The sequence below is a fragment of the Nothobranchius furzeri genome, chromosome 7 (genome assembly GCF_043380555.1).
Source record: "Nothobranchius furzeri strain GRZ-AD chromosome 7, NfurGRZ-RIMD1, whole genome shotgun sequence".
NCBI lineage: Eukaryota > Metazoa > Chordata > Actinopteri > Cyprinodontiformes > Nothobranchiidae > Nothobranchius > Nothobranchius furzeri.
The window spans coordinates 44,972,745-44,999,199 of NC_091747.1; the positions used below are offsets into that span (position 1 = coordinate 44,972,745).

The following is a 26,455-nucleotide window of genomic DNA, read 5'->3' on the forward strand; positions in this document are numbered from 1 at the left end:
CTTATTGCCAACAGTCGCAGGCGAGTGAGACGCTGAGTTAATCTTGACCCCAGAATGAAAAGTGGAAAGCAGCAGAATAGAGACTTAGTGGCTGATGTTTACCATTCACCAGATGGCTCTAAGTTTGGCGTTAGCTTGTTGAGACAAACCTCTCAAAAAGAACCATTTAGGAGAAATTAGTCACAGCTAGCCACACACACTCACACATAAAAAAATCATCAGTTACACACGTAAAAATTGGTTTATGGCAAGCTTTCTGCATGGTACGAAACTGCTACTTTTCTGATTCTAAATCTATTACGTGCCTTTAAATTATCCTCAACCATGCATAACTTCAAAAGTTGATATATTCGCTGTTGAATCAATGAAAAGTCCTTTCAATCTAGCAGAGGTACTCATCTTTGTTTTCAAGAGCACCGTTCAAACAAGAAGGTGCACTATATGAGATTTTAAAATTGAAAGCCTTTTCAGTGCTTTTATTTTTTCCCAAGGACAAACAGCGCAACAACACAGACCGCTTCAGCGCAGCTAATGAGATTATCCTCCTATGCGCTTTGGTCCCCGAGACCTCTCCACTTCGGATGCTTTGGAGGGCTGGTGAGGGACCCTGTGCATCACACAGCAAAATGAGATGAGTGCATCTTACATTCCCGTGAAACAGACCCACACGATGTAATCATAATGCTTACACGATGCCCTGTTTGCACTCCCTAACCAGTAGATAAAGACCAAATAAAGCACACTCCACAATAGAAGTCTTGCTCCTTTTCCCCACAGCTTTCTGCTCATTAGCTTGTTTATTTATATAATTCAAATTTGCATTTGTTTGTGAGCCACTTGCACGTTGCGAGTGGGGCTGTGACGGCTGAGACAATGGGTAATACCAGCAGCTTTGTGGCTGTGGTGGCCCAGTTATCGGTTTCTCCCCTGCTCCTATTTCTCTTCCAAACGCTAAAACGTAGAGGCTTTTGGTGGATCAGACACTTTTCCTGACTGTTGAGAAGAAGAAAAAGATGCTTGTTCAGCCACTTACTGAAGGCCAACGTAAACAAAGCAACCGATTACATCAGCAAATTTAGGAAAGGTCCTCAAGAGGAAAAATTATTTATCCAAAGATTTTTTTTCTTGTGTGTGTTCCTAGAACTTTTTAAGTTTTCCTAATATCGACTTGAATCTAAGGCTTTTCTTGAATTTCACTTCTTGGTATCTTTTTTGTATCCGACTTGCAAACTGCAGCAGCCTCGCGTAGCTAAGTTTTCCATCTGAGTAGCCCCTGCACATGGTAGATCCAGGATAATGGGATCTGTATCCTGTCACAGGGCCTCTCAACTGCAAAGAAAACAGTTCTGTGTTTGCGGAGGCATTCTTCATGCGAGGCTTTCGCTCTGCACGATGCCACAACCGCGAGCATGACAGCAACATCCTTCGGCGCGCTCTCACAGCAAAAGAGTACATGGTACACCGTGGGCTGCATTGCTTGAAAGCACTGTTTCTGTGTAATGTGTGTGTGCATGTGTGAAAATGGCACAGTGTGTATAGGAGTATCAGCCGCTCCATACACTCCACCGTATGCAACTGCAATCACTGCGTGCAGGAGATAAATAAGAGAAGGGACCCGAGGGAGGGGATGAGCGGGAAAAGAGAAATTCCTGTAGTGATGAAAACCTCACACACGCATATTTCTCTCTGCCTCCTCCTCACACGTGCGCTCAGAAAGGGATCAAGCAGATGGATGGTCCTGTGTAAGCGTGGTGGCAGCAGGTACGGCTGACAAAAGGCCTTCTGCTTTGCCCAGGAGACTAAAGACTGCACCACTCTTATTCTCGAGGCCTTAGACGGAGTTTTTCTGAAGTAGCTGAACACAAACCAGAAGCAACACAGGCTACAGGTTGCGCCAGATTCTCTAATAAGTAACACAAAACTGCTAAATTTAAGTAGTGTTAACTTAAACATGTACATAAGACACGTTAGTCTTTGGATATGGCTGGGTCCCTTAATTGGAAACAAAATGTTTTTTTTTTTTGTTGTTGTTGTTGCAGTTCAAGACTTACAAGAGAGTTTGTAAATGTCTCAAAATGTTTGCGAGGTGTCTCAGTTTCCTCACATAAATTGCAGGACCTTGCTGTTGTGTCACTTAAATTTTTAAATATGGTATAAAAAGAAATTTCAACATAAATACTCTCAAAATATGAGCAGATCTGGGGAACTCCTCTTGATTCCTTGATTAGTTTTGTCTCTAAAGGTGAAAATGTGAGACAGCTTTGTAAAGGGTTGATGAGCAAATTCTAAACAAAACAAGCCATCACTGCAAACAACACTGACATTTTTGTGACTGAATAGGGTTTATGCCATGGGCCCCTGGTTTGTGTCCTGGCTTTTAAGCCAGCTGAATCCCGTCCAGGTCACAGTAATAGTTACGGCATGTTGCAGGTGACCGCTGCAGGGTCTGCCGAGGATAACGGTCACTAATGTACACAGGCTAATTCAGGCCACATCTAAACACTGAAATAAAAGAAAGACAAAGGTTTTCAATCCTATGTGACCACCTACATTTAAAGGTAAGTTAACAAGCATAAATGATGATTCATGCTAGCTTTTTAATAGCCAACGTTAGCTTAAAGAGGAAGCAACAAAACTAGCTATCAGTTGTGTTAGTGTTTGTTATCATGGCATCTGCCCTACCTGCCCAGACCTTACAAGATAACTTTCACAAAGGTTTCTTATGCAACCAAGTGTTTTTTTTTTGTCTCCAATGAGTCGCTGACCGTCTAATCCCAGTGAGATGGTGGCTTTAATTGATAAGACAAGTTCGCCATGCATTTGTCTTTCCAATATTTTGTTTGTACTTCTTCAAACTTTGAGTGACACGAGAACAAGGCCTTGCAACTCATAGGAGAGAACAAGGAACCTTTGTGTATGTTTTAGTGCATTTGCAGCCCACAGAGGTAGACTTCACAAAGGTGTTGTGAAACTGAACTCCTCACTTTGTTCTTCCCTTTTGCTCGCTCCGCCTCCCCTCCTCCTTTCTATCTCTCTTTCCTTTCCTTCATTCCACTGTGTCACTGGAATAAGTGTTGAAGCGGAATGAGTCAGTGCCGCTATGTGATTAATGAGAGGCTCCAGCGTCTCCGGGGCCGAACACTGAAAACAGCCAGGGGGCAGCGCGATAATGCACAATAATAAAGCCAGCAGACAATCAGCCAGGCAAAGCAAGGCCTATTAGCTAGCCCCATCAGGACGGCTAAGTGAGAAATTAGCCCTTCCCAAGCTCCGCCACAATTCATCAAGTGCTGCCCCTGAATCCTCCCTCAAGAAGTCATAATGTTTACTTAAAGACTGGCCTTGATGCCCCAGCGGCAAGGTTTATTGGCTCTTATTAATTCCCGACCCGGTCTTTGCAGCCGTGCCATTTAAAGCGAATTAAAGGGGTGAAAATTGGATGAGATGGAGTCGTCTTGGTGTTTTGCTCTAGCGTGATAACACCGGACCTAAACAGAAGGAGAAAAGAGGGAAAAGAACGAGGAGAGAGGGCAAATAAATCAGGATGTAAAGGAATGCTGAATGAAGCGGTCCTGAAATGTGCCACAGTCAGTCAGAGGAATGTGTGGAGAGAAAGAAGGGTGTTGGGGAGGGTGGAGGAAGAAACGATGGGTTTTTCTTTAATGCTAGACTTCCTGTGTGGATGGGAGAGGATCCAAAAGGGTAGAGCTGGGTCACACATTCCAGAGATGCAGATATGAATGATGTTGTTTTATCTGTGCTTTCTCATTATCTCCCATCAGATGGCATTAAAAAGTACCTAAAAATAAAGTTAGCACCATAACTCAGTCAGTGAGTGACAGATTCAGGAGTTATCTTGTGCTGAACTGAAAATGTAGCAGCTAAACTACTTTTAAACAATGCAAAAAAATACTGGTTAGTCATGCAAACTACTGAAAAAGTCACGTTGATGCTTTAATATCAAATCAAATAATTGGAGTTTTTGACTTGGGACAAAATGAGCGGTTTATTCAAGAAGCTTTATCATCATACCTGTAACACTAACTGTTTCTATACTGTAAATAACCAGCATTAGAGCCTCTAATAGTTGCCGTGCTGTTGATGTTTCCAAAGTTGTATCCCTAAGTTGATCAGGAAGAGCTTTATGCCACGGTGCATTGGAGCGCTGAACCTTGCACTGGTCTGTAAGTGGAGTAAGGAGTCTCATCTGTGTGAAGTCTGAGTCTGTGTTGTGGGATTGACAGCAGGTGAGTGTGTTCTATAGAGTAATATGGAGTGTACCGCGGCGGAGGAGTGAGATCAAAGACAGCGGGAGCTCAGAGGGAGTCCTAGAAACTTCCAGCTCCCTGACGGCTCTCCCCACGGCGGCGCAGGGGAGACAACTCTCTACCTTCACTTTCATATCAGCCACAGAGCCCCCCCATTCATCTGCACAGGCTTCGAAAGCCTCACACACACACACACAGACACACACACACACACACACACACACACACACACACACACACACACACACACACACGCACACACGCACATACACAAGTAGTCTCAGAGGACTCGGAAGTGCTGCCAAACCTGAATCCCACCTACAGCAACACTCCTACACATGGAAACACCACACACACACACGTACCTGCACACTGTTGCTCATCAGAAACAGAAAACACACAGCACAGTTTTTCTGCTTTTGAAAAGCTTGAATTTAGAAGAAGACACGTGCGAGACAGGCAACTGAAACCTGACTGATTAGGCCATTTTTTTAGAACTCACAGTGATGATTTATGAAGCTGATTTTGGCCGCTAATATAGAAGTTATGTGATGCAGGGATTTAGCCCTGAGGCTCAATGCAGATGAGTATATTTTTACTCATGTTACAATTTGTTAGGGGTTTGTTATGAGTCCAGATCAAAGAATAAAGAAAAACACTTTGCATGGCTCTAAAATGTAAGGTTTGGGCAGATTTCGCCCAGGAAGAGGATCCATTTGAGAAGTGTCCTTGGACAAAGCACTGATTCTCAGTGTGAGAGTGTGTGCGTTAATGGGAGTCGAGTGTCGTACCAATAAATTCAACCATCTTTGAAATTTGCTGGTGTTGTACTGAAAAAAGCACCTCTGTTGTAGGAAGTGCATGGGCAGCAGGTGCGTCACGTTTAGCACTTATTGACATAAATGCAATAATAGATCTGAAAGTGGAATCCAAAACTAAATAAGAGCCATCTAGTGGCCGGTTTCTGTACGCGTTTTAAGTCCCGCCCCCTCCATGGAAATGAATTAGACATTTTTCAACATTAAACATAAAAATACAACTCATGTCATGCATTCCAGGTGTGCTGATGGTTAACGTAGTCCTCGTCTTGCAGCATAATGTTCAAACATTAGGTTACTTAATAGATTTAGCTCTAATTTTGACCATGATTGAGTGCATGTGTACCGTTGCTTCACTTTGCAACAAATATTGGCCTGCGTCTTAAAATGTTTTGACACCACTGCTCTTTGGTCACTATACGTTATACGCTTTGCAATATAAGGTGCGACTGATCCTGGTTATTTTAGAGATGGCCAACCAATTTACCTCTACTTATTACAATATCGTGCCACACAGCATAAGCTGCAGATGGTTCAAAAGGAATTTTAAAAGATGGAAAATAAACTATATAAACTTCAATAAAGCCTAAAACAAAAAGGCCCCCTGAAAGTCGCTCTTGTAAGGAGTTGCGTACCAGACTGTCATTAGACAGGCAGCCCCCTCAGGCCGAGCCAAACATCTGGGTGTGTTTACTCATTTCAGCTGTTAGCAAGGCCACTTCAAATAAATCCGGGAAGCATAACGCCACTGCTAAGCAAACAGGCTCAACACTCGCTGCCTCACACACTCGCCTCCTCGTGCCATCTCAACCAGAGCCTGGTTGGAAAATAAACTAACGAGAAAGAGGAGGAGGCCTTAATTGGAGTGTTTGACGGGTGCCTGGGGTTAATTGGGAAGCATAGAGAGCAGCTGGCTACGCGGTGGAAGTTGAGACAGGGATAATAAGTTCACCCTTTGCAGGAGAGACAGTTAGTGATGAATCAGATCAGAGGAACAGTGTACCATAATCATCTTCGCATCTCCCGTGCACCACCGCCTGACAAGCAGAGACAGCCTGGCTCCAAGCTACGCAATCTGGTACCTTTCACTTGAGACTGGCAGTCACCCCGCGACACTTCACACACACCTTTTCTAACTCACTCCGTTAATCACTTCCAGTAATTCTTACCTCCAGCACACAGGACCTAGTTTATCAGTTAACCGGTCGATGTATGTAAATCTCCCCAACAATGTGTACTAATGGCTTATTACCCTGCGTTAGCCAGTTTGCATTGATCTGTACGCCGGAGGGAGATGAAAAACTGGAGCAGTTCATTGCTTATTTGTAGCAAGAAGGAATCACATTCCAGCTTGTTTCAATAAAAGACAAACATTAACATAAACCATCTAAAACTTTCACCTCCGCTTCTTCCGTGCAAGAAAAAGGAGGGAAAAAAACTTTCCTGGATTACGAGCTAATCAGGCCCAGACGGGATGGGTCTGAATAACTCTCCGAAGTGCATCTGTCTCTGCTGATTCTTTACCCGAGAAAACTACTTTTCAGGAGGAAAAACTGTTAAGTCCGTGTCTATAAAGTAAAAGAAAGTGATTCTGGTAGCAGTAAAGGCTTTAGATGTAACTTTAAACCTTGTTCTTTCTGCGTTGAGGGTGGCTGAGGGAGCGTTTGGGGGCTGAAGGAAGCCCAGGTAGAGTCGTAAGCAGTAATGGGAGGAGACAGGGACTTAGGGCGCCACACAAAAGCCGGGCTTTATAAATAATTCCAAAAGCTAAAAGGATCCCTTGTATGTGAAAATCTGTGAAATACATTCACACATGAATGCGCGCACACACCCACAGACTGCCACCAGGGGGGAATAGGTTGTTCACACCCCTCCGCTGGGGCTGTTGTGGGTCTAACCTGCCTGAATTGGCAAATTTGTGGGTAATATCCTTTCTTGCATAGGTGATGCAAGAAGGAAATCAAGTGCAGAAAGGTCCATTCCTGCAAGACACACATTTACACACTCAATCACTCATAATGCGGGGCTGTGCAGCGCACCGAAAACCTGTCTTGTAAATCTCTTTGTGAAAGCAGCTTTTGGGGGTAGACAGGGGCTTACACCGCTGAGCCCTGAGGTAGAGCTGCAGACTCCACTCCCTCTAACCCCCTCCATGGTCTCCTTCCCTCTCCCACACACATACTCTGTGCCCTCATGTTCTCACTTTTCCTCTACCCCACATTTCCTTCTCTTACTTAATGCCCTTCCCTCACCTTTTTTTTCCCCCAGTTACTCCCCCCTCCTTTTCCTCCCCTCTGTCCAAACCAGGCTCTCGAAGCGCGGGTCCTTAGCCCCTCAGGCTCCCGTTGTGTTGTGGTGACTAATGTCCTGCCTTTGCTCAGACAATGAGTTTGAGGCTGAGCCGGGAAAGTGTTGAGGAGGGAAAAAGACTCTCGCACCTTTGACAAATGGAACCCTTCGCACTCCCGGGCCCACTGAGGGAGGCTTTACAATGTTGCGCGCCACGCTCCACGTCCTCTGAGGGACGGCTGCAGCCCGCAAAGCCGCATCTGGGGGAACATAATGAATTCTCTGGGAAGTCTAACCTGGCTTTCTTCATGAATAAGATATATTTCCAAAGCATGTCGACCCCTCTTAATAAAAACACCAGCCTGGCAGGAATGGCCAAAGCCGTTTTAGGGCCTTGTGTACACGTTAATATTTCTGTTTCTCTATAAATTTTTCTCGGGCCCACTTCTTTCCAGGACTGTCACGGCAAGGGCAGGCCTTGCATTTTTCCTGGAAGGTAAAGCAGCAGCGATGACAAACTCTCATCAAAAACATCTCGAGTCCCTCTCTTTCAAAGAACTCCAACTCTTGGATGCTCCCTCCTCTTCCACCCGGGCCCCCCTCCACTTCCACCCCATGCAACCCTGAAAGGAGCCGGGCTTTGTCTGATGAGCAAAGAAGAGAAGAGAAGAGAAGAACCCCCTCCTCCCTTAAAACTCAACCCCAAAGCCCACCGCCCCTCTACAAACCCCATTTCTCACTCCCCGCGGAGTATTGTTAAAACACAGCCCCCCTCTCTTTCCGTGTTCCGGGCTCTTAAAACAGCGTACTTTGCATGAGAAAAAACGATTAGTCTTCAAATGCTGCGCTGTCAATGGAGGGCTCTCTTAGGCTGGGGCTGAAATTTGCTCAGATAGTAGAGTTGCCCTTTTGTTTTTCCAAGATGAGGCATTATTAGAGGCAGAGTCTGTTAGCATTCATTACTGAAACGAACACACTAAAGGGGATTTATACGGGATACATAGTCCCCCCTCTCCTCCTCCTTTTCCAGATTGCTTCGAGAACACAGAAAACAGAAATAAAAGGGCCAAAGAGGGGGGGGGGGTGGAAGAGGTAGCCATCTACAACATGTTTGGAGAGTAAATAGATTGTCTGGGCTTCTTTCAGGTATTAACCTTGGGATTTACTTTTGGCATTCAAACAATGGACACCTCCTTGACCTCCACTCCGGGATGCAGCAAGGCTCGAGGATAAAGCCAGTATCTCCCTGGGCTGCAACTGTTGGGGACTAGTTGAAGGCAAGAATGAATTGGTGCACACCGTACTTCTGCAGGATCTATGTCCTGTGGGACATATGATGTAACTGCAAGCAGATTTCAAATATCACACTAATTTTGGGGGACACAAAGTGTCTCGATTTGTTTGGGAACTACCTTCGTTTACGTGAAATTTAGTCTCCAACCCCTCCCAGAGTTGTCTCGAATATCTCAGAACTTGTGGAAACTAAACTGAGAAGAAATTGAGAAGTGTTCACGAAGGGTTTCAGACTCAGACAAGGAATTTTTTTCAAATGTGTTCAAAACTCCAACGATGGAAAGCTAAGGCCCCAAGCTGAGACTCGAGTGATAAATTTGAGATTACTCAAGTACGTTTTTAGATATTTCAGAGTCCCTTTCTCATTTTGTCACCAAAAGTCGCAGCCTAGTAAGACGCTGGCATACCTTCTAATAAAAGATAACCAGCAAACACATTCTCCATTACTGTGAGGACATAATTTGGGTTTAGATTAGTACAGAAAGTACATTTCTCTTGCTCAACTGAGCCAGTTGGGGTAAAAAGAAGAAAAAAGCGTGGCCTGGTGTCACACATCAAGAAAAGGGGTGGATGACAGATCATTGTTCACAGCAAGCGGCCAGTGTTTGAAAAAAAAGCCCAGACCTCCTCACGGATGCCACAACCGGCTCTTATCAAAGCTGACACAATACCACATCTGCAAAAGCAGCCACGGACCCAGGGAAGCCCAGGAAACTTGTCCGTTTGGGCGCTCAACTTTTTTTCCTTCACACACAAGCAGATGGGCCTCAAACCGAAGCACTTCACCTCGTGCTGCTACACTTCACACCACAGATTTAAAGACATTTTTACAGCGTCCAAAGCAAACAGAGGAGGGGATGAGTGGCGGCCACATGCAGGCTCGACCAGCCCCGCTTGCTATTCGCCGGTTTGAGGGGAGAAAAAAGGAAAGGCGGAAAAGCTTACGGGTTCTCTGGATATTGGGAATAAAATGTACCACCCTCACAACGGTCCTTGTGTTACGCTGTCAAGCGCAGTCATGAATTTAAATTATTTAATAAAACCCTTTCCTTTTTTTCTACTTTTATGACCATTTTATGTGTCTCGCTCAACGAGAGCAGGATAATTGTCACCAACAGTTTCCGAAGTTCACCAGAAAAATAACTGCAATCAGCTCCGGCTTTTAAAAAATCCATTTCAATTTTATAAGCAAAATTGTAAAAAGTTGTTTTGAATTGAATGAAAAAAGGAGAGAAAAAGAAAGCCAGCATGCATTTCCAGAGTTGGTGACAGCAGGGACCGCTAGTTGCAGAGCCCCAGAGTGTATTAAAATTCCTGAATGTGAGTAATATACATATCTAAAATTGCAGTTTGTTATCTCGAGTCTCATACCCCCTTCGTCCCACTCTCCCCCCTTATCCAAAGACATCACCGTGGCTTGAAAGGTGCCTTTAGCAGGCTCCTTGAAACAGGCGGCGAGGGTCCCGCTCAGGGACAATGATAGCCGAGGTGGAGGGGAGTCAGGGGAAGTGGGAACACATAGCATATTAAATCTGCTGGCGGAGCTGGCTGGTCCACGCACAGAGCCAGAGTCAGATCTGAGGCATGCCCTGAAGGGATGGCTGGGCCTGGGGATTAGGAGGCCAAGGAGAAGCCCTCGTACACCCGGAGACCCCTGCACGTCTACGCTCGTACGCAAATGCATCCAGACATCTTGACGTGCCTCAGGTTTGCCCCAAGTTTTCACACACACTGACACACACTTGTCCCCCCTCCCAATCACTACCTCTGTCTGACTTGTCCTCTCTCTCTCTCTCTCTCCCTACTGTGTCTGTTTCATTTGATGTCAGCATATCAAAGTACCCAATCATCAAAGGAGGAGATTTCTTTTGGGGGCCATCTATTCAACTAAATGCAAAGGGAAGCAACAGCTAATCACACACATTACACAGAATTACACCAAACTTTCACTGGTCAGGTGGGTTCGAACATACTCCCTCACTCATAATTGTCTCCGTTTACACATCTTCTCAAAAACTCACACACCAAACTCCTCTTCTGTCCTCATTATCCTAACCAACTTTCCTTTCATTGCACTTGTTTTAACAAAACATTTGCCACCTCTTTGAGAGCCTCAGATTGCAAAGTTAACACAACAAGACAGCTCATTAGAGCCTCATGCATACAAACCAGATAACAGGTATTCTTCTGGCAGGGTTTTGGGGAAGAAGACAAAAAGGCCCGAGGATAGATGCTCCATTCAGCTGTGAAAGCAAGGTAAATAAAGCAAAGGGCCATGCCTCAAAAGCTAATTGCATGTCATCTCCGTGCATTAACATGACAGCCTCTATTCCGCCAGGTCATAAGGTCACAGGTGGCCTGGGCCAGTGTCACTCTATATGCATAATGCTGCTGAGCAGAGAGGGCTTAGATAAAAAATAGAAAAGGAAAAGCATGCAGCCGCTATCAGACAGGCTGATTCCTGCAGAGGGAACGTTATCCGCGAGCTCCCCGTTCCAGGCAGCAGTGATACATCTCATTCCTTCAGATCAGCATCCTGGAACAGCTTTGCATGTATCCTCCAAGAACAAAAACGCCCCTTTTGAGTAAAAGTGCATCAGTACGGATCCATTCTTCTGTTAGTTTTGTAATTGCATAATTAATTATAGATGCGACTAAAATTCTAATTTATTTTGTTATCATTTCTAAAACAATAAGATGCTTTTAAATATCCTTGTGTTGGAATGCATTAACATTGGGGTAATTTAGCAGTAAATTAAAGAAAAATCAATTGTGTAATATTTTCAGTATTTGTAAAATTATCAGTCAGGCATCTTTAAATAATCTGTCAGCACTGTAAAAAATATATGTATATAGACATTTTATTATTGTAATAGTGGATTTTTGATTTTTAAATATATTTAATTACTTGTATAATCAGCAACAATGTAAAATTAGGGAGGGAAATTAAAATTTGCTTTAATTTAAATTACTGAAAATTTTATGAATTATAGATCAGCCCAGTTTTTTTTTAATGATTTAAGGCCAGACTCTTTTCCTTATTTGTTTCCATGTTAGCTGAAGCCAATAATTATGGCAGCAATAAATCCAAGTGAATTGTTTGGCTACTTTAAATAAGAAATTAAAAAATCATTTGATTACAGTTTATTTGTTGCTTTTTAAAAAATTGCTGCAATTAAGATTTAAAAGGAAAGGTCAAACTGCAACGCCGAATGGTGGAACCTCCTCATAAAATATATTCAAAAATCATATTTCCATCTCTCAGTTATTCCATTCGTCCACTTCTTCTGGAGGATTCATTAATAAGTCTTCAAGAAAAGGGGACAGGATTTATTTGAGCCGTACCGCATGGCTGAGCACTTCGGACCCTCATAGTTTTTGAAACCCGAGAGCAGACAAGCAGATAAAATGTGGAACAGCTGGCGAGGACAGGAGGGAAAGTTGCAAACAAATATCTGCACATGTGGAGAAGTTTTTCAGGGGGGATCACAAACGTTCTAGGATCCACGACACAAACTTCTCTTCTCAAAATGTAATGCTTTTAAGCTGCAAACGTCACTATAGCTGTTTAATTTTGTGTGCTTTAATTATTTTTAAACTGATCATAACATTTTTTATAATCACAAACATCCCAGCTAATTAAACTAAGATACAGTAGAATGATGGTATTTTGCGTGGGAACCCAAACCCTAAATCAGTGCCCACATTGACCCCTGAGGGGCCACAGGTCCCGCCTCCTTAAATGTCTCAGAACCTGTAACGTGTCCTTTAACATGCCACTTTGTTCATTTTCAAAAATATTTTCTTTAAGCTAAATGACCAAAACAAAATGTAAGGACACGTTATATTAGATCATTTGTGGAGCAAATAGATCCATTTAAACACATTTTAGTGTCAAATGTTTGCTCTTCATTTTAAATTCATGACTACATTTTTTTAAATGCTCGAATTATTTCTGTTCTATAAACCAACATTAAAATCCTTTTTTCTTTTTTTTTTTTCTTTTTTTAGAATTAAGTGTAAATCATGAAGGTCAGGAGACATTCAGAGTAAAATATTGTCTGAACACACTCCTGTATCCTCCCACTAACTGTTCCTGTGTGTGTGCCGCACTCCTGCGGGATCAAACAAATCAATAACAGCCGCTGAAATTTGATCACACATGAATATGCCCCCCCCCCCCCCCACCCCCCCCCACCCCCAAAATCATGCGCCTTTCTGGAGGTAAAACTCCAAAAATTTTCACGCCTGGACAAAGTTTTAATTCAAAACTTTGCACAAGATAGTAACTTTTCAATGTGCTCCACTGTGTTATAAAACATACACGTTTAAAAACACAGCACAAAGAAAGTTTTGGCACTTTTGCGCAAGTTTAAATACTTTTTGGAGACACATGCAGCCACATTCCGGACAAGTGTCTATTATGCGCTCGAGTTTAAGACTTTCATTGTTGCTTAAAGCTCTAAAAGTTCCTGCTTTGAAGCTAAACTCCATCATTTTGAAATATGAAACCTCTGCATGTTTCACAAAGTCTCTGGCTCGCAAAAGTTAAAAAAAAACGCACTAAAATTCTGCTCCATTACGCGTTTGCGCCTTGAAAACTTACTTCTTCCTGGATGGTTCCTCCTCTAATTCTTCACTTTTTATCTTCTTTTGGAAAACAAATCTGCGTTCTTCTGTCCTCCTCTGCTCTTCTTGAGTTGCAGACGTGCCTCTGGAAGTTGTCTTGGACTTTTCTCTCTCTCTCCCTCCCTCTCTCTCTCTCTCTCCCTCTCTCTCTCTCACTTGCTTTTTTTTACGCAGCAACTCCAAAGCGGCGCAGCCAGAGTTCTTCCTCTTGTCTGTGTTTCTCCTCCTTCTCACAGTTTGCTGTGTTCAGACAGCAGACTAACACGCTTCTATCTGCCGACAGATGTGCGTAAAAACAACAGAAGCGTCAGAGAAGCGCGTGCAGAGTTCTTATTACATTTAGTGCATTTTTCCGAGAGGAGAAAGGGCGAAGAAGTGTGGGACTCCAGCTGCTCCTTCCCCCCACTTGACTCCTCCCTTCGGATTGCTCCCTCCTTTACTCGCTGCCTCCCTCCTTTTTACTTTGTGAACCCCTTTCTTTCTTTCAGCCTTTTCTCCGAGGCACAAAAAAAGTGTTGTAGTCACAAACCATAAGATTTTATTCCTGATTATATGACTGATTTTAAGTTCTGTAAAAGTCATTTGATAGAAGTAAATCAAAAGTTCCAATAACGTCAACAAAAGTGTTTGTTTTATGCAAAACAGGTCAGAAACAAAGTTTAGATATAAGGACTTATCTTTTTGTTTTGCAAGCGTGATTTCAGCAGTTCATGCAATAACAAGCTAGACAGACATGTATTCACAGGGTCTGGTTTATTTTTCTGTTTTGTTAACTTCGGCTAAAATGTCACTGAGTGCATAGACGTAATTTTGGGGGGGAACGGGGGGACATGCCCCCCCCCCCCCCCCCCACTCCTTCCAAAGTCAAGTTTTGACCCCTGCACTTTTTACCATCCAAAAACAATATTACGCTATATTAAATCGACACTGGTTGAGCTCTAGGACCAAGCAGAAAACAACCGTTAGTGTTGAAACCTGTTTCCCATTAGAGCATACAGTAAAGATCCCCCCCCCCCCCGTGCCCCCCCCCACCACCACCACCACCACCACCTCCACTTCTAAAGTGAAAATTACGTCCATGACTGAGTGTCTTATACTTTTAAAGTTTGCAGATGTTTTAACTGCTTTTGTGTTAGACTTCCTGTCTGGCTCCATCTGAACTGCTGAAGTTGATGCGTTCTGGGAGCGTAGCGCGTCCAAAAATAGACTCGAAGTGTACCTCTAGCAGAGCGACGTACGTAAGCTTATGGTCTGCGTACAAAACGCGCCGCTTTGCTTTCGGTGGAAATGCACCCGTCTACTCTAATGGCTGCTAATAGAGCTTGGGATTGTGTCATCATCACTGATGCAGCTGCCATGTTGGCGGGCTCTGAGTCCTTGCTTATTGCTTGTTTCTCCAGACTACAGCACAATTTGTCTAGGTCTAATAAGATATCTTTCATTTGATCAGTTATATTACGCAACCACGGTAAATCGTTGCTGTGTTTTGGGGTGCAACACGTGGTCGTCAGGAGAATAAAGGTGGAAAATTAGTTAACTTTCACTGTGCTCCTGCTTGTGATCGGAGACCACGTATCTAGCGTAACAATGTCTCGTCGGCTCGCTTGGATCGCAACTGTAAGGCAACCAAACATCGCCTTCGGAGTATTTTCATTGTGGCAAGTCTTTGGTGTTTGTTTTTTTAACATAATTTATTTGCTTAAACCACGGCGTACACACACAATACACACATACCGGTACGTATCGGCGCTTACACATTAGCGTTGACATGGTCGGGTTTTGGTCGTGCTGGATGGCGCGAGTTCGGTCTTGAACGAGCGGTGTAGCATTCACATATAAATCCCCAAGCCTATGAGAGGGGTTTATTATGCGCGGGACAGTCTGCGGTGTCCTCCATAATAAGGTAAACAAAGGCGGACATGAGCTGTGTTGCTTTTGGAGACTCCGAACCACAATATTTTATTAAATTGCTGTGTGTGTCCTCACAATCTTGTGCCACACACACACACACACGCACTGTTTTCTCCCATGAGCAGCTGTCTGCTCGCCAGGGCAAGCACTCCGTTGCGGAGAACAGGAGCGTACATATACACACACACACAGTTATTCTCCTCCGGTTCCCACACTGATCGGCAGCTTCGGAACGGCAGCTCCTTGCTACAGACAGTTTACTCAACAGCATCCAGCATGAAAATGAATCGCGCATGCAGGAACCCCCCCCCCCCCCCCCCCCCCAGCTCATTTTTCTCAAAGATCGGAGGTGGTAGACATAATTTCAGCCAGCCAATCAGTCTGTAGTGTCGCCTCGGTCTCAGTCTGACAGCTGGGCAGAAGGTCTGAGAAAAAGAGTCACCTCAGCCCCCAAAACACAAATGTGACCTGTGTGTGAAACCGAATTCCGGTGCCATTCCGTACCATTTGGGGCCGTGCTAACGCTAATGTGTAAGCGCCAATATGTATATGTGTGTATGCAGGCACACTGACACACAACACGTCTCCTGCTACACTTATTCTGTGGGATGACACTTTGGTTGTTTTCCTAGAAAAACCAACAAATGAAACATTTACCTCTCAACCTGACTTTTACATACCCAAACCCTAACATTAGCCCTCACACCACAAACAAGATAGCCAAAAATGCACATTATGTAGAGCTGCAGCAGCAAAAAGTTGTTGTCAGTGCTCCAGTCTTGTTTTTTTTTTTATATGGATCCAAACCGTATAAAATGCTGATTTTGTCCACATACCGGTCCCCTGGCTTCTCTCGGTATGTTCCGACATACTGTTTGTTTTGCCCTCGTAAAGCCATCGACATGCCTGTGCACATCCCAGAATGCAACGCATAATCACATGTGAACCCGAGACCTATTGCTTCGCACTAATCTTTGCGCGAGGTTACTTGGCGCTTATACGTCTAGTGAAAGGCCCAGTTATAAGCAAGGCAACTTTTCCATAGGTGGGGGTGGGATTTAAAACCTATAGAAATATTTTCTTCTTCTTCTTTTTACACTGAAACTGGCCAGTAGGGGGCGCTTGATTTTATTTATTCTTCAGCTCTTGCATTCAGTTCAAATATTTTTATTTTTTGATAGTCAAAATGAAGAATAATTGTAAAATTGGAGCTGGAAGACGTGCCAGTTTAAGTGGCAGCAACAGCCAGTAGTGCCTGTATGGAAAGCCACATTTTTTGTAACATTTGAAATAGGGCAGGAAAACAAGTATTTATCATTTTTAAAATCTCTGACTCTGACCGATATAAATGTTCCCATGTCAATAAATTTGGTAATAAAAAATGAAAAGATGTGTAGGTTTGTGAAATTCATGTTCCTTTTAACACTTTTGTGACAAGTTTAGAATGTGTGTAATGTACAGCATTTTCCACTCAATAATTGTTATATTCACCAACATTTTCTTGTAACAATTTATTCACAGTGAATCCTAATCATGTCTCAATTTGTTTACAAGTTATTCTAACTTTTTAAATGCAATTTAGTCACTAAACTCTTGTGACTTTTGTCACAACTTTTGATTCACAGAAGATGGGTTCTAGATCGGTTCTTTGATGACTGTTAGGAAATTTGCAAGACGGTAACTGACAAGGAAGCTAAAGTCTAGTTTAATACTTGCCCGTCCACAGCAATGCAGATATATGCAACGTCATCATCCGTCAATGCATGCGTGGGAAGATGACGGAGACATGCCCAACTTTTCCACTCTGTTGAAGGATTTAGAAAGCGCAAGCCTGTAAATGGTCATCAGCACGCCACTTCCTTTAATATCATCAACAGCAGTGAGTCAAAAATATAAAAACGAGTGCCAAAGATATCTTGCAGTAGACATGCGGCAGATGAAAGAGCGTCTAGCGGAAGAAACAACAATACAAACATTTATACAGCCTTAAATGAAAGAGTTCAAAGATGTGCAGTAAAATTTTATAAAATGTCTGAAATACAAAATACAATACAAATACATTCTAGTAAATATGCAACACCCGTTTGCACAATGACAATTGGAGATAGGAATCAGACCCCCGCAACTCTGCACGGACAAGTGTGTGATTTTGCATGGGAGCTGTCAGAGCTTAAAGCTGCTTTAGCAAATTAGGAAAAATTAGCTTCAAATCTTTTTTCATGCATTCAAAACCTAGCTTGTTTGCAGATTTGCTATAGCAGCTTTAATGGTGTGTTTCAGTTGTCCTCGGAACTAATTTTTCCAAGATGTTAGCTGGAAATGACGCAAGGAACTCAGAATTCCAAGCTGCAAGCTCATCGGTTTCAGAGTACCCCGAGATCCCAGATTTAAAGATGGCTGCGCCCGGTGCTACCAGGAAGTAGTTTTTGTCTTCATTTTTTTCTCACTTATTTTGTTCTGTTTTCTGTCTTTTTGCTATTTAACAGCTCCGGTAAGTTGTTTATTGTTGTTATCAATAGTTACATTGTTGAAAAAATTGACCGGTGTTTATGGTTTTTACTTTTCCTGGCGTTTATATTTTTTACATTTGATTTGTAATGTTTACCTGGTTGTGTGTGGCAACTGTCGAAGGATGTGTGTGCCACTATTATTTAGATGCGGAGGATACTTGGTTATTTAATTCTTTTGGTTTAGTACACAACAACACTAGTGACATCCATTTTTTCCGAGTTGGAAGCTGGAACGCAAAACGAGCCCGTTACGTAATTTCCTGCTTGGAAATTCCGAGTTGCAAAGAACACTGGAACACACAACAAGTCCTCACATATATTTTTAGACCATTTGAAACTTTATCGTGAGTTCTGTTCTCTATTTTTCTCCTGTAGTCCAGTGAGACACTGGTATAGCTTATCTCATATACTCCTGAGCAAATAATCTGATTACTTTATCGTTTATTAACAATTTAAAAGTCTGGACCAAATTCTAAGATCTCAAGGGCCAGATTAGGCACACTAGCCACCAATTTATAATTCATGGCATTGAATTATAAAAGCACGTTTTGTATTATATTGACTAAACACAAGTCCCGGTGCTTTTTTTACAGACATCATCCTCTGAACATTAACAAAATTTAACTCCTGTAATCTATTTATGAGGCCTGAAACGCTCTCCTGCGGCTCACCCTTTAAGGAAAGCCGTTCCAGTAGGGTTAGGTGTAATCAATATACATAATCAATACACAGGGAAATTATGTGATAAGAGAGGTCTTTAGGGTGTTCATCCAATCAATGAGGAGGTGGGAAGGAAAATCGCCCGGTTAATCCTTTAACCAGGATTTGAATGGGTGTGGCACGGGTCAAGTCTATCAAGTCGCAGTAAGTCTATTCATCTCTATTCTGACACGTAACCAATTAGACACTGTCGCAAATAAAGAGTTTAACTTTATTTAATTTGAATTGAGTTTAGTAACTGATTACCTGATTAAAGTGTTGTCTGAATAACAATCACTCATTCATCTTTGTCAGCATTCATGTCTCTACATGTGGTGATGGATTTGTTGAGGAACAGTTCTTATAAATATCCCAATGCATCATGGGAGGTGTAGTGTCAGGTGTCATCTCAGTTCAATAAAAAAATCCACTCATTGAGACAGCTTGGTACCCAAGAAAAATAGATTTATGTTTTTTATGGGTGTTCTCATAGATAGGTGGCCAAATGAGAATGTGTGCGTACAGGAAGTGGAGCAGAAAGAGGAGACGGTGAGGTGTTCTGTAAGGCACAGCTAATACTCCTGTCAGTTTGTCAGGCGGTGCTCATCTGGCCCGGACTACACAGAGATAAAGTCCTTGTTATGAATCTCTCAAAGAGAATCCAAGGAACGTGGTGTGGAGCTGGGGGGGAAGGAGGAGAATAGAGCGTTTGAGGAAAGGGGTGAGGGGGGTGAGGTGGGAGAGAACAAGAGGGTAAAGGAGGAGGAGGGAGGAGGCGCACATGGGCATCAGTAGGGTTAGCGGCTCCCGAAAGTATTTCATCAAAGAGGGCCAGGATCCTGGGGATTGAGATTCTGCCTGGAGGCAAGTAACCATTGGTCTCCCAAGAACATATTCCAAAGTAGGACTCGCAGAGCCAAAGCACACATCAAAAGCACCTCTGCAGCCAAAGTGATTCTGGAGGAGAAAGAAAGGAGTTCAGGTCCCGTCCCGGCCCCCTTTAAGCCCCAGATCTCACCCCAATTAAGAAGGAACTACTGTTTGTTCCAGACCCTGAGATCTGCAGACAGGGAGGTGAAACACACTCACACGTGAACACATCTCTCTCATGTTGTCACCTCTCCTCCTCACACACCAAAATCAGAAAAAAAAAGGAATCCAGGATCCACATCTGAGCTGGTTTCCTTTAACGTGACCAGCTGATGGAGCGCGTTTCCAGTTTCAGATGATCTCACTGAAATTATATGTTTGGTTCGTGTGTTACAAGAGCAACAGTAAATCAATAGCTGGCAGAATGTTGTGTAGGCATTTGGATTCTTGCCTTTAATTTTTCGCCATTGGACAGATGTCACAGTGAAATGGATACAGCAGAATGAGCACACGATATCCACACAGATGTGGCCCAGAGACAGACGCAGGCTGCATGAAGGAGCACAATGAAAGAGGCTGCTGGTGTTCACATCAGGGAGGAACACACACTGCAGCGAATCAGGAACTTTGTCATGTAAAAGTGATAAATACAACTTTTCATTGTTGTTTTGCTTAAAATCAACCCAATTCAAAAGACAGAACACAACAATTGGTGACATTTTTGATAATATTCTAAACATTTTTATTTCAAATTTGAAAAGATGAATCTGCAAAATTCATTTGCAACTTTTTGACATCTGGACAAAGCACCAAATGAACATCATGTTCATGATTAAATCTGATCCATTTAGTGTTGAAATGCTTTGAGTGTCACTCCTAAAATCTTCTTATTCTGTTTAATGGGTTTTGAAAGAATAAAACATATAATAATAACCAGAAAGGTGGTTTCTGGTTTAGTAAAAAATTCTTTCAGGGTCCAAAGCGTCTCTTTTCACTACAGAACAATATAATATAAAATGTCTCCAACAGACAAATATCTAAAAACATAAAGAATTACCAAGCGGGTAGATGACAATAACCATCTGTATCTTAGAGTGATAGGATTTTAAATGATCCAACCCTTTAAATTGTTAAAGAAATTCTAAATATTCATGGTCGAGATTTACTATATACCGTATATATATATATATATATATATATATATATATATATATATTTACACAACAAACATTGCTTGCATGTGGGGGTTGCCAGTCACCCAGTGCGTTTACATGTGCATCAGAAAATCAAAGTTACTTCTTTTTTTTTTTTTTTTTTTTTTTTTTTTTTTTTGCTGCATGTAAACGTGTCAATGTGGCTGAAGGCGAACTGGTTCCAATTTGGCTGAAGCACCCAGATAATGCAGTAGCAATCTGAAGTCATTCTGCTTGTAAACGGGTCAGCCGAAGTGAACCAATTGGCTGCTCGCGTTCCGGAAGTTACAGAAGTACCACAAAGTAACACGCGTAACACCATCAAACAGTGATCTGTGCTGCAGCGTTGTTGTTGTTCTCTATTCCTTCAGCCATTGTGCATATTCTGTTTCAACTCCATCTGCTTCGCTCCCGCTTTTGTTTATTATGGGGTGGGGTGGGGTCCAAATGCATGTGTCTCACACTCAGTGAGTGAGAGTTGGCAGCCCTGTTATTTTTTAAATGCAATCATTAACTCTGAAATTCACGTCCACGCTGAACATGAACAAAGCTTTCGACCCGTTTCCTGCATTAGCTGCCAGTCGGAAGTAGACAGGATACACTCAGGTCAAAAAAGCCACGCGGCTCTACGTCACACTGTTAGCATTCATGGAACCGTCCACCTTGGCATGCAACTGCCAGGGGCGGATTTAGGACTGAAGAAGATCCGGGGCTTAACACACACGCGCGCGCACACACACGCGCGCGCACGCGCACACACACGCATGCGCGCACACACGTGACACGCACTAGTCAACATCATATATATTTGTCTTGTACCACATAATGTTTAATCTGAAGCTACATATTCAGCATATTCAGGGCAGAGTATTGTTCCTGTTAGTGTTTAGTGTGAGATGATAGTGAATATTCCCTTTCTTTCTCCAACAACTTTACCTGATAGTAAGCTAACTTTAGGCAAACCAGCAGCACAACAAATATTTTCAAATAAGACTCACAAACCTGAGTCAACACCAGTCTCATCAGAGCTGGGGTTCTGTCGTTGTACTTTTGGTCTAAAAAAACGTCCTTATATCCATCTTCACTCATGCGTTTCAGACAGAGACTGCAGAAGCCAGCTGCTGAAGGGCTTCTCTTCAGTCTCAGGTAAACTGTATACTGACTAAGTAGCCTAGTGGTAGAGTGTCTGCCCTGAGATCGGGAGATCAGGGGTTCGACTCCTGGTCGGGTCATACCAAAGATTTTGAGAAAAATGGGACCCAATGCCTCCCTGCTTGACACTCAGCATTGGATTGGGGTTGGATTGGGGGGTTAAACCACCAAATAGTTCCCGAGCGCGGCGTGTCTGCAACTCAGGGGATGGGTCAAAATCGGAGAATAAATTTCACCACACACCTGTGTGTGTGACGACTAAATGGGACTTTACAAACTACTGCCAGCTGCGCCCTCTCTGTGTGACTTTGGTACTGCATGTTACTTCCGCGATTTAGATCCGGGGCTTCAGCCCAAGTAGCCGGGCCTAACGCCGCCCCTGGCAACTGCAGAAGGCTGTCTTGATTTAGCATCCAGGAGAAAGCAGAGAGCATCTCGGCTAGTAGAAGCTAACCGTTAGCATTAGCAACTGCACAACACGACTGAACACATTTGGTTTGTGTTATTTGTGGAGATAAAACACCAACGTTGCATTTACCCAAGAAAGTAGAGCAAACAGAGGCAGCGGAATAGTTGAATTGCTGTTAGTCAGTCAGTGGCAAGAAGATCACATGAATGACATTAAGACCCCAAATTCTGCCGTTTTCCACACACTCCTCCAACTTACTTCTATGCAAAATATTTATTTTTCTCACACAAAATGACTCACAATACATTAATTTATACTAGAGACCACAGCATTGAGATTATAATTAATGCTGTTTTAAAATGGCAGCAACCTACTTTTGTCTTGGCCGTTAGCTTGTCAACACAGGGCGCGTGTTAGTTGTTTGTAACTTTTCCAGAGAATCTCACTTCAAAATTCCTGAACTTTGACATCTAGGGAGTTAGTTCAAGTGTTTACATTCCCTTGATCTTACAACTGCAACTTAGCTAAACCGCACGTGACCCAAACAACCTGAAATTCTGGGCTGTTTTCTCGGATTTTAGAGGCCAAAAAACCACGCCACAAGGGAGCGCTTCAGCAAACAGCAATCTACTGTCAAGAGTCTGTTTCACATCCTTCAAAAGGTTGTTTTCCAACTCGCCTGATGTTACTTTCTCCCTGTTCTGTCTCACATGTACTTCACCTGTGCATGCGCTCTGAAAACCTCACCCGTTCTCTCCTTCCTCCCCCACGGCGGAGGTATCGGGTGGCTTGAGTGGGCCATTAGTGTGAGTGACTGATAAGACTCTTAGCTCCCAACAATCAGTGGAAGGGGGGGGGACTAGGAGGATATTTGCAGTTATTTTGAATCCGTCAGAAATAATAAACGCAAAACTATTTCCACTTGGGCTACTTAAGCAATTTTGCCGTGATATTGTCCCACAGGGATTTCATGTGGATTCCAAATGACAACATAATAAAACCACGACGCCCGCGCCCCCTTATCAGACTGGATTAAAAGGGAATAATGAAACAGAGAGGGGTTTTGAGCCTTGTGTGGTATGAATATGATTATCTAATGGACTCCAATGGAAAGGCATGTTAATTCGACTTTAACGTGAGACCTTTCCCAGACTATCTGCTGCCCCTGGCTCCTTCTAAGACCCCCTCCCTCGCCCATTTCTCTGCCTTTTCTTCCTTTGAGTTCAAATAATCATTCTGCCTTCTCTTCTGAAGTCATTATGCCCGTCGTCTATCTGTGTGCGAACATGGGAGGATGATAAATCCTCCCGTTTTTCCACACTGTTATTTTTTTTAAATTTGAGACAGATTGGACTGTGTTGGCCTCATAGCTCTCAAGGCAATTTATCAATATTCAGATTGTATTTTTTCATTGGAGAATGTGGGTCACTTTCATACAAACTTAGACCAAACTTTCTGAGGACGCACTTCAATTCATTTTACACGGTCTGATATTATAACTGGGATTCACAAATCACATTTTAATATATGGAAGGGATTCCCTACCTTTTAAATTTTTCATTTATTTAGTCTTTACATTCTTTATTCATTGAGGTTTTTATTTTTATTTTTTTCATCTTCAAAATTTGAAGCACAATTAATGCAGTTTTAAAGCCGTTGTAGCTTTCTTTTCGACACAGAATAAAGATTTAAGTCGTGCAAGCCTTGCTGTCAATATTCTGTTAAGATGTCAGAAACATATCACTCGTGTGTGTTTTTTGGAATAGATTCTGACTGATTAAACCCACCGTTTCTTTTGATCAGCTAAAAAAGAAGGTCCCTGACCAGTTCAGGCCCAGACTGGGGGGTCATCATTAGCCCCATTAGCGCCGATAACACTCCTTGAGCAACATTGTTGAAATCTATTCTTATCTACTGAAGCACAGAGCTGTATTGTGGATCAGCGCAAACATCCTGAGAGCAGACCGAGCTCCCACAGGACTCAGTTAAAAAAAAATAGAAGAAGAAGAAGCATCAATATTTCATCAAACTACTCTTTCTTTCTGGTCCAGATCAAAGCCTCGACTCCCACAGTCCTACAGGTAGAGATGGCTCTTTTGTTTTTGCTCCTCAGGTAGAGCAGCAGTCAGACTCGTTTGGAAACGCTCAGCCCATCCATCTCCTGGCTCGCTGTCTTGGAAGAGGAGGTAAAAGGCAGGGTTGAGACCATGAGGGTGAAAACATGTTCCAGAGATGTCCAGAGATTGAACTTTTTAGCCTCTCAGTGCTGGGTTATTTCCTGTTTTCTCCCAGTTTTAACCACAGAGACAATAAAGAAGCATGGTGTTGCATTTTTTTTTCTTGACAAGGACTGAAAGCTTTAAAAAAACACATTTTTACCATTATTTCAACATTAGTACAAAAATTAACTCAGTGCATTTTCTAAAAAAAATCATAAAAGTTCTTCAATTAAATCCTGTAAATTCTTTGGGATTTTAATGCTTTTGTGAAAAGGATGTAAACTATTCTACATATGATGTATTTAATGCTTTAAATATGCAGTGTGTAACAAATGAATGCTAATGCTTTATTATTCATTCACACCACCATGATGTCGCATTTTTAAGTCATTATGGGAAATTTAATAAATTTAAATTAAAATGAAAATAGGAAATTAAAGATTTCCTATCAGATTTGACCTTTGAAAGTGAAAATTGTACATTTTGCTGCTGATAGTGAAATTTAAAGTGACAGTGTGTATTTTTCCTGGCAATAGGGGGCAGTAGATACCTAAATCATTGCAAGCAAGCAGTATTTTTGTGTTGGAGTAAGACCTTACCAATGAATGCCCATTAGGGCCAAAAAGCCCCGGGCAGTGCAAACCTTAGCAAAATGACAAGCACATCAGACTCCCTTTCATCACTGGAAACGAGTGAGGAGGTAAATGTGTAAAACAACAATGTTTATGAATGGTGAAAGTTTTATAATCGTTTGTTACAAATCAGTAAATGCACTTTGTCCTCATGGGCACCGCCGGATTGCTAGTTGGCATCGTTTATGGTCGGAACTACAACGGTATCTGATCGTCTTTGAACCTCCGACATTCATTCTTGATTACTGAAAAAATTCTTGGCAAATTCTTTCGCTTTCATCCGTCTTGCGCCGGTCCAAGAATTTCACCTCTAGCAGCACAATACGAATGCCCCTGGCGTCCGCGACGGACGAAGGAAACATGGCGTCTAATATGGCGCCTGATTTAGACTCGCTCCCATGTATTTTAGACCTGATTTTCATGGTGATGTGGCAGTGTGAGCGTCCTGTCAGTGTCCCGATTGATCATGCTCCAAGGCTACTTGGCCATGTGGATGTCCCTTTGGCAGTCTGTTTAGTGCGCGTGACTCTCACCTGGGAGTCTGGGGATCAAATCCCACCCGGGCCCTCGTTTCTCCACCTTGCCACAGTTATATTGTAATGACCCCGACTCGTTCTCTGGTTCTTTCGGTTATTTATTCTGGGTTACTGTCGGCCATAACCCATGCCTTACAGCTTAACCCCCCTCAAAAGTCACAAGAAACTCAACAATAACTCTGTTGTTCCCTCCAGAACTCCCGCACTCTCAACCGGAAGTGGAACTTCCCCCCAAGAACACTCACTTCAAAATAAAAGTCCAACATCAACAAAACGTAACCCGTTACAATATGCTACAAATTTGCCAACATTTTTCAACACCTGGGCATCATTTAATTCATTTTCAACAACATTTGATGGATATTTCCATAGGTTGGTAATAAAAACTACACACTGGCACTTTAAACATTTGAATGGCAAAAACATTAATCACCATTAAAAGGGGAACATAATGACAGTGTTAAATTTTATAGAATATTATTTTATCAGGTGTTTTACGATGAAAGCAATATACCGTATTGACCCGAATATAGGACGACCCCCCCCCCCCTTCTAAAAAGCTGGCGCCCTCTGCTTTTGCAGTCGTGTAACGATCCCAGACAACTATCAGCATGTGTCAATGGTTAGACCCTGATTATAAAATGACACCATATTCTTACATTATTTTCAACGAAGAAAACCTCATCCTATATTCGAGTCAATACAGTAGTTTAGTCTAGACACGCATTATCAGTTAGCTCGCCAGTCCTGTAAAAGGGAGACACTATTTCTCTGAGCAGGCAAGGTAGTAACTATTTAAACCTTTTGCACAGAAACGCAGATCAGAATGGACAAAAAAACAAAATAAACAGCAGAAATCCTCGCTGGAACTAGCTTCACTTGGACTAGCTGTTAGCTTGTCAGTTCAGTCAAAACTAATCTGTATTTCTCCAAACTGAGGTCATTCAACGAGCTTTCGTGACAGGAATTGTTCATCATGTGATTCTTTTGACGTAAAGCTGTTACTTTATGCTTGATTGACCCTGCT

The 26,455-nt window shown here is 42.6% G+C and overlaps 1 protein-coding gene across 1 annotated transcript in view; it reads right to left on the minus strand.

Moving 5' to 3' along the window:
* The window catches only part of gli3 (GLI family zinc finger 3), a 125,262-nt gene extending 111,841 nt beyond the window's left edge, over nucleotides 1–13,421 (minus strand). Inside the window, exon 1 of the mRNA XM_015954757.3 lies at nucleotides 13,275–13,421. The gene's annotated coding sequence lies outside the window, so the exon portion shown is untranslated. The remainder of the gene's footprint in view (nucleotides 1–13,274) is intronic.
* Between the last annotated feature and the right edge of the window lie 13,034 nt (nucleotides 13,422–26,455).